The sequence below is a fragment of the Ranitomeya imitator genome, chromosome 1 (genome assembly GCF_032444005.1).
Source record: "Ranitomeya imitator isolate aRanImi1 chromosome 1, aRanImi1.pri, whole genome shotgun sequence".
Taxonomy (NCBI): domain Eukaryota; kingdom Metazoa; phylum Chordata; class Amphibia; order Anura; family Dendrobatidae; genus Ranitomeya; species Ranitomeya imitator.
The window spans coordinates 161,349,590-161,359,317 of NC_091282.1; positions in this window are offsets into that span (position 1 = coordinate 161,349,590).

The window sequence follows — 9,728 nt, forward strand, 5'->3', positions numbered from 1 at the left end:
GAATCATGTTCCTGAAAAAGTGTACCCAGATTAATAATTATGTTAGTACGCCTTTAAGAGGTCGATACTAAAGTAACTGATTCAGGAGTGGTTCTTATCCATGTGAATTCCTGTGTGACTCCAGACTCCCAGCCCCGACGCGTGTTTCATCCTGTTGTAATGTGCTTGTATGAAAGTGGTTTGCACACGGACGTGACAGGGATGTCATAAAATGTAAACAACGGACACGTGGATGAAAATCTGATGAAAATGATAAAGAAAAATCAAATTTAATGAATGAAAATCAGAAGCTTTTTTATACACTTGTATGCAGGCACACTTAGGCTGATAAGTGCCACCGCAGGTGTCTGCTCACACTGTGAATGCATGGACACTTGGATGATTGTGCACGTGTATGGATAAGGCTAGGAGACATGGTTTCATGAGTTTTTATTGCCAACTGGTTGGAGACTTGATTTTTTTCCCAGTAAATGGTCGGCACCGATTGTCTGGGAGTTAATTATTCTTTTGTTCCTTTGGGCTAAAAAATGGTGTCTAGGCCCCAGTTACCTAAAGTATATCATTAACATATGGTGAGTAAATAAAGAGTGTTTATACTAATAATCTGTACTTCTAGGTGAACAATATCTGCTGGTTAGAAAATGTATTTAACATGTAAATGTTAGCCTTTCTGTCAGGAACCATTGTATTGTTTTGTGACTACACCCTTATTCTAATTGCATAGCATAAAAGACACATGGTCCATATGTGCATACACATCATGGTCCAAAAACAAAATTCAATGGTTGTTGATGGTCTGAAATAATTCCAGCTGTGTGGCCTGAAGTTTCCCACAATGAATAAATCTCAATAACAATCCAGCTGTAGTTTACGTAAATTGTAGATGCAATTACATAGAGTAAAGGTCTCTTGCTACACTGACAAGCCCAAACTTTCTTGAGCTATCCATAGACAAAGCACCAAACAAACAATGTTTTGATTTTCAAAGGGTTTGTGCAGTAGCTTTCTCCTCCGCCCAGTCGAATTAATTAGAATCTGAAACATGCTTGATACCTGCCGGGCGTAGGCTGTTTCTTGTTCTGCCTGATATAGAGAAGTGTCCCACCTTCCTCCTCTAAGGCTTCATTTAGATGCCAGTTTTTCTCACGCATGGGAAAAAAATGACTGATTATTTTCATCAGACTCCGATTAGAGTTTCGTCCAAGTATCATCAGTTTTCCTAGCACATGGAGAAGAAAAAAGTCTCTTCACCTTCTCCTTTTTGATTGTCTGTGAAACTCAGGAGTCATCACATTTTTTGTCAAATCCATAGCTTTGCATTTCTGATTTTGATCCGATATTCAGAGCAATATCGGACATGTCTACACGATTTTCTGCGGTTTGCTCAGACCACAAAAAAATCACGGACATGTGAATGACCCCATAGACTATCATAGGCACAAGTGCTATCCGCAAAAACCATGGATAGCACTCGTAAGCGAAAATCGGATGTCTGAATGCAGCCTAAGTCCTCATTCAAACATCTGTGGTTTTTCACGTTGGCAAAAAAAACGGTCATAGTGCCTTCAGTGTTTTGGATCTGAGTTTCAGCAGTACTTAGTCAGTGTATAGTTTTTACCATTAATTTCATAAGGAGTTTTCAAAACTTCTCCGATTAATTACAATATTAATCACAGACACGTCCGTGTGCTGTCTGTGATTTACATGGACCATAGATTGGTATTTGAAAGACTTGCCATGACGTCACGGTCATGTGACCGCGACGTCATCACAGGTCCTGCGCTAATACCAACCCTGGGACCGGAACCTGCCGTGGACTACAAGGGCTCCCTCGGAAAGGTGAGTATATGTTTATTTTTTATTTTTTCACCTGTGACATACGTGGCTGGGCAATATACTACGTAGCTGGGCAATATACTACGTGACTGGCCAATACACTACGTGGCTCTGTGCTGTATACTACTTCGCTGTGCTGTATACTACTTGGCTGGGCAATATACTACGTCACTGGGCAATATACTACGTGGCTCTGTGCTGTATACTACGTCACTGGGCAATATACTACGTAGCTCTGTGCTGTATACTATGTGACTGGGCAATATACTACGTCACTGGGCAATATACTACGTGGCTCTGTGCTGTATACTACTTCACTGGGCAATATACTACGTCACTGGGCAATATACTACGTGGCTGTGCAATATACTACGTCACTGGGCAATATACTACATGGCTGCGCAATATACTACGTCACTGGGCAATATACTACGTGGCTGCACAATATACTACGTAACTGAGCAATATACTACGTGGCTCTGTGCTGTATACTACGTCACTGGGCAATATACTACGTAGCTCTGTGCTGTATACTACGTCACTGGGAAATATACTACGTCACTGGGCAATAAACTACGTGGCTCTGTGCTGTATACTACGTCACTGGGCAATATACTACGTCACTGGGCAATATACTACGTGGCTGCGCAATATACTACGTCACTGGGCAATATACTACATGGCTGCGCAATATACTACGTCACTGGGCAATATACTACGTGGCTGCGCAATATACTACGTAACTGAGCAATATACTACGTGGCTCTGTGCTGTATACTACGTCACTGGGCAATATACTACGTAGCTCTGTGCTGTATACTACGTCACTGGGCAATATACTACGTCACTGGGCAATAAACTACGTGGCTCTGTGCTGTATACTACGTCACTGGGCAATATACTACGTAGCTCTGTGCTGTATACTACGTCACTGGGCAATATACTACGTCACTGGGCAATAAACTACGTGGCTCTGTGCTGTATACTACGTCACTGGGCAATATACTACGTCACTGGGCAATATACTACGTGGCTGCGCAATATACTACGTCACTGGGCAATATACTACGTGGCTGCGCAATATACTACGTAACTGGGCAATATACTACGTGGCTGGGCAATATACTACGTGGCTGGGCAATATACTACGTAGGCTGTGTAATATACTAAGTGGACATGCATATTCTAGAATACCCGATGCGTTAGAATCGGGCCACCATGTAGTGTTCTATAAATGACAATAAAAATGATATCATCAGAAAAGCACATTATGGCAAGATTGGCACATCTGTCAGTAACTGTGGACATTTGGTATTTGGCCACATTAGGTTATTTTCAATAAGATGTCTTAAAGAGTTATTTCATTGGAGTTAAGGTGGTTAGATAATTTTGGCTGATCCTACAAGTAGTTTTCTGAACTGATTGCATATTTTATAATTTGCAGATCATTAGTAATAACTGGCAGATATCATACTTGTATGGGTAGCTGGTAATCTCCATCTTTGGGCTCAGTTAAACGACCATAGGTTCTCTCCTCTGAGAGAATCAGGAGGATTATGCTATTGATATTGATCAAACGCTGATCAGTGTCAGCTTACTGTGATCCTATTCTCTCAGATGAGGGAACCGTAGCACACTGCGAGGTGAAGATGGAGAATGAAATTCTGCCATTATGTGAAAAAAGACTAATAAATGGAGGAAGTTTAGTATTATTAACGCATGTTTTGCATATGCTTATTGAGCTTGAACTTTATTTATTGATCTTTGTTGGAGTTTAGACGTGCCCATAGTACCTTTAATAGTGCCTTTAATAGGCCATTTATTTTTGGTTCATTCTCCATTATGTGAGTCTGCGGATAGTCCGAGTGGAGTCCAATGCTTTCCACGCACCTATAGACTTGAATGGGTGAGTGGCATCTGTTTTCAAAGTGAAATTATAGCCTGCGGCACTTTTTTGTTCACTGACAGAAAATCAGACATCAGCACTACCCCATTGAATAACATTGGTCCAAGTGCTATTCGATAAAACATCGGATAGCACTTGTCCGATGTATACGCTCCTGAGAGAGAGCACTTCTAGTAAAACTGTGAACGTCAATGTTGTATTTGGCAGTGTAGAAAGTAACATCTATGCTAATGAAGATTTACTCCTGCAGCAACTGTGTATGCAGAAGATTCTATATACAGAGCCTCCTCTAGCCAGAAGAGGCTCAGGAATGTGTGCAGTGGCGGAGACATCACTGTGCTGGCATTGTGCACTGCTCACTTCTCAATGTAGACCTCTCTGTTTCTTTGGAATGTAAATCACTATATGGGAAGCCCTTCTGCTCTATGCACTTCCTCTGACTTAACTCCTTTAGTGCCATTTATGACTCAAAAATCTCAGGCACTCTGCTACAAACAACATTTTATTCTTGTTTTAAACTTTTTTTGGCAACACTAGATTGTGTCATTTCAGATGTATTATTGTCCACCTTTGTGATTCCAAACTAAGAAATGTTTGCTAAAGACACATCTGCAAACACCAATAAATGAATGAAGGAAAAGATCAGTAATAAAGTATTTCAATGGTTTATCCCGATTTGATGATTTGATGTCACTGTTAAAAAAACACACTGCAGCAGAGTGTGACACATTGCGTCCTAGTACACATGTCTCCTGGGAGGTAACAGTGAGTCTCCTTACCTAGAGTCTCCTTACCTAGAGTCTCCTTACCTAGAGTCTCCTTACCTAGAGTCTCCTTACCTAGTTTCAATGAAACTGTTGTCTGTCAACTATCTGAAAACAGCCTTTAGATGAGGGGTCTCCAACTCGGCTGGTTATATGGCCCGCATATAGAAAAAAATTTAATTAGGGGGGCCTCATTCTTTGAAGGACAAAGTGACATTTTGAACATTTTTGCCGTGTTTTTTAAGTTTTTAGAGCTTGGGTCATTATCGATGTGGTGATAACTAGTGTTGAGCATTCCGATACCGCAAGTATCGGGTATCGGCCGATACTTGCGGTATCGGAATTCCGATACCGAGATCCGATATTTTTGTGATATCGGGTATCGGTATCGAATCAATAGGGATGTGTAAAATAAAGAATTAAAATAAAAAATATTTTAAACAAAGAAGCCTCCCGGTTAGCAGCGTGAAGTCCAGGGGCCGCCGGAGAGGTGAGCATATCAATATTTTTTATTTTAATTCTTTATTTTACACATCCCTATGGATCCCAGGGCCTGAAGGAGAGTTTCCTCTCCTTCAGACCCTGGGAACCATGAGAATACCTTCCGATACTTGATGTCCCATTGACTTGTATTGGTATCGGATATCGGTATCGGCGATATCCGATATTTTTCGGGTATCGGCCGATACTATCCGATACCGATACTTTCAAGTATCGGACGGTATCGCTCAACACTAGTGATAACAAATGCGCACTCGTATTGTATTTATGCCCCCATATTGTAGTTACAGTATGTCCCCATCCAGGTCCCCATATTGTAGTTATGTTCCTATCCAGGTCCCCATATTGTAGATACTGTATGTCCCCATCCAGGTTCTCATATTGTAGTCACGTCCCCATATCCAAGTCCCCATATTGTAGATATGTGCCCATCCATGTCCCCATATTGTAGTCATGTCCCCATCTAGGTCCTCAGATTGTAGTTAAGTCCCTAGGTTTTAGAGGAAAATAGAAAAAAAAGTGAAGCAAAAAATGTGCTCAATTCTATGGTCCTCATATTGTAGTTATGTCCCCATTTTGTAGTCATGTCCCCATATATAGGTCCCCATATTGTAGTCATGTCCCCATCCAGGTCCTCATATTGTAGTTATGTCCCTAAGTTTTAGAGGAGGAAAATAGAAAAAAATGAAGCAAAAAATGTGGTCAATTATGTACTAATATTCCCCATCCTGGTTTATATTTGTCCCCAATCCAGGTATACATGGCTCCCTCGTCCCTATCATGGTATGCATGGTCCCCTCATCCCTATCCTGGTATGCATGGCCCCCTCATCCTTATCCTGGTATGCATGCCGCCTCATCCCTATCCTAGTATGCATGGCCTCCTCATTCCTATCCTGGTATGCATGCCCCCTCATTCCTATCCTGGTATGCATTGCCCTCTTATCCCTATCCTGGTATGCATGGCCTCCTCATTCCTATCCTGGTATGCATGGCCCCCTCATCCTTATCCTGGTATGCATGCCCCCTCATCCCTATCCTGGTATGCATGGCCTCCTCATTCCTATCCTGGTATGCATGGCCCCCTCATCCTTATCCTGGTATGCATGCCCCCTCATCCCTATCCTGGTATGCATTGCCCCCTCATCCCTATCCTGGTATGCATGCCCCCTCATCCTTATCCTGGTATGCATGCCCCCTCATCCCTATCCTGGTATGCATGGCCCCATCATCCCTATTCTGGCATCCATGGCCCCCTCATCTATATCCTTTTGTGCATTGGCCCCTCCTCCCTATCCTGGTATGCATAGCCCCCTCATCCCTATCCTGGTATGAATAGCCCCCTCATCCTTATCCTGGCATGCATGTTCTTCTCATCCTTATCCTGGTATGCATGGTCCATTTATCTCCATCCTGGTATGCATGGCCCCCTGTTCCCTATCCTGGTATGCATGCCCCCTCATCCGTATCCTGGTATGCATGGCCCCCTCTTCCCTATCCTGGTATGCATGGCCCCCTCTTCCCTATCCTGGTATGCATGGCCCCCTCTTCCCTATCCTGGTATGCATGGCCCTCTCATCCCTATCTTCGTAGACGTGGCCTCCTCATTCCTATACTTGTATGCATGGTCCCCTCAATTCCCAATGCTGGTATGCATGTGAAGGGTTCTAGCAGGAATGCGGGATGCCATGAGGGATGGGAGGCAGAGCAAGTGTTAATAGGTTTATTTACACTGGAATACTCCACGAAGGGAGGTAAAGAGTAAAACAGTACCCATGGTAAAGTGAAGCTCCCTCATCCTTATCCTGGTATATATGGTGCCCATCCCTATTCTAGTATGCATGTATGCATGGCCCTCTCTTCCCTATTTTGGTATACATGGTCCCCCATCCCCATTATACTGGTATGCATGGCCTCCTCATCCCTATACTGGTATGCATGGCTTCCTCATCCCTTACGGGCATGCTTGGCCTCCTCATCCCTATTTTGGTATGCATGGCTCCCTCATCCCTATCCCTATCCTGGAATGCATGGTCCCCTCATCCCTATCCTGGTATACATGGCCTCCATCTCTATCCTAGTATGCATGGCCTATTTTCCCTATCCTGGTATACATGGTCCCTCATCCACATCCCTATCCTGGTATGCATGGCCCCATCAGAAAAACCTTAAAATACATAAACCATTATACTTACCTTCCCCGCGCTCCCTTGCAGCATCATGTTCTGATGCCATCTGCTGATTTATGATTGTAAGCAGTGCATGGCAGTGACGTCATGCGCTGCTAACAAGCAGAGGACATCTGCCGGAATACTCACTGCTCTCCACGCCACTATAGGAGTGGAGAGCAGTGAATATTCATTGATCTTTAATAGCAGGCACAGTAGCTGGCTTCCTGCGGCCAGGTGATCACTACTTTATCACTACTTTAGGGGAATGAACATTCACTGTTCCCCACTCCCATAGGTGTGGAGAGCAGTGAATATTCATTCTCTTTAGTAGTGGGCACAGTAATCGCCCAGCTGCAGCAGAAAGCCGGCGGCTGCTCTTAAGGTACCGTCACACATAACAATATCGTTAACGATATCGTTGCTTTTTGTGAAGTAGCAACGATATCGTTAACGAAATCGTTATGCGTGACAGCGACCAACGATCAGGCCCCTGCTGGGAGATCGTTGGATGCTGGGGAATGATCAGGACTTTATTTTGTCGCTGGATCACCTGCTGACATCGCTGAATCGGCGTGTGTGACGCCGATTCAGCGATGTCTTCACTGGTAACCAGGGTAAACATCGGGTTACTAAGCGCAGGGCCGCGCTTAGTAACCCGATGTTTACCCTGGTTACCATTGCAAAAGTAAAAAAAAAAACACTACATACTTACATTCCTGTCGCGTCCTTGAGCGTCAGCTTCCCTTGCATCCCCCAGTGTCAGCGCCGGCCGGCCGTAAAGTAGAGCACAGCGGTGACGTCACCGCTCTGCTTTCCAGCCATCGCTTACACAGTGCAGGGAAGCTGACGCTGGGGGACACGACAGGAATGTAAGTATGTAGTGTTTTTTTTTACTTTTACAATGGTAACCAGGGTAAACATCGGGTTACTAAGCGTGGCCCTGCGCTTAGTAACCCGATGTTTACCCTGGTTACCCGGGGACTTCGGCATCGTTGACAGCTCTCCAGCGACCACACAACGACTTACCAACGATCACGGCCAGGTCGTATCGCTGGTCGTGATCGTTGGTAAATCGTTAAGTGTAACGGTGCCTTTACTGTGCCTGCTATTAAGGAGAAATGAATATTCACTCCTCTCCACTCCCATGAGCTTGGAGAGTTGTGAATATCCATTTCTCTTTAGCAGCGGGCACAGGGGTGAGCCGCGGCAGCCGACTCTTGCTTCCTGTGACCAGCAGTTCTGCTGCTTCCACTCCCTCATCTCCCCATCCACAGCCACAGCAGGTACATCATTTCAATTGGATGTGCGTCTAATGACACACATTCAGCTGAACTAAAACGCTACCATCGTTGGCCCCCTGAAGTGGGCAGGGATGCCAAGGGGTCTACAGTGCCTGTGGGCCGCATGAAACAGCCTCATTGGCCGTGTGCTTGAGACCCCTGCTTTACATCCTTAGCAATGACTTTCTTTATATATATATATATATATATATATATATATATATATATATAAATATTTTCGTTGATCTTTCACTTGGCTGCACATAAAAATAGACACAGGAACTTTGTTTCTTTAAATCTTCCACTGGTTTATTAAAGGTACTGCATAAACCCAGTGCAGCATTATCAAAACAAATATGGCCTTTCTGGCCTAATAGGAAAACAAAAAAACATAATGTATGGTAGAGTCCGTGTTCCTGGAGTGATCCGCTCGCTCAGGAATAAACAACAAAAAATTCAGCTTTACTTATCATGAAAATACAGCTCTGGAGCTTGCACCTCCAGGCACACCCAACACTGAATGAGCCAGAGTGCTCTGGAGTCCACCTACTCTAGAGCTGTTCACTCAACCTAGCCCTAAACATGGCCGTTTAATCAGTCTCAGCACTTAGTGTGCTGGAGCATTTTCATGGGTTCATATCACTGAAGCTAACAACCGCAGTGATACAAATCTCACCTCCAGTACTTGCCAGTGACTTTGTCACTATATATGTAAATATATATTTTTTTGATAAGATTTTTATAATACAATCATTTTTATAAAAGAAAAGAAAACAATAAGAACACATATTATAACTGATGAGTCCATCAGAAATTGTAAAAAAAAAACCCAGTAAGCATAAATACAATAGAATACAATATAATACTGTTTCTAGTTCAGCAACAATTTTTCAACCTACAGATTGTTTGTCACAATTTAGAATGACACATGCAATTTCTTGGGGTAGTTTTTGAGCCAAAGTTGGAAGAGGATCCAATAACCCCTTTCTGACATTGGCCGTAATACGTCCCTGTGCCCTGTGCCTTATTGACGGGATGGATTATTATAGTTCAAAAGTGAAGGACAGCATCCAATCCGGGTGAAAAGAGATAAACAATTTATTGTGCCTTAAATGCGACGTTTCAACCCCATTGGGGTCTTTATCAAGCAATGGGGTTGAAACGTCGCATTTAAGGCACAATAAATTGTTTATCTCTTTTCACCCGGATTGGATGCTGTCCTTCACTTTTGAACTTTGGTATGTACTCCTCCACTTGGATCCTGTGGAGTT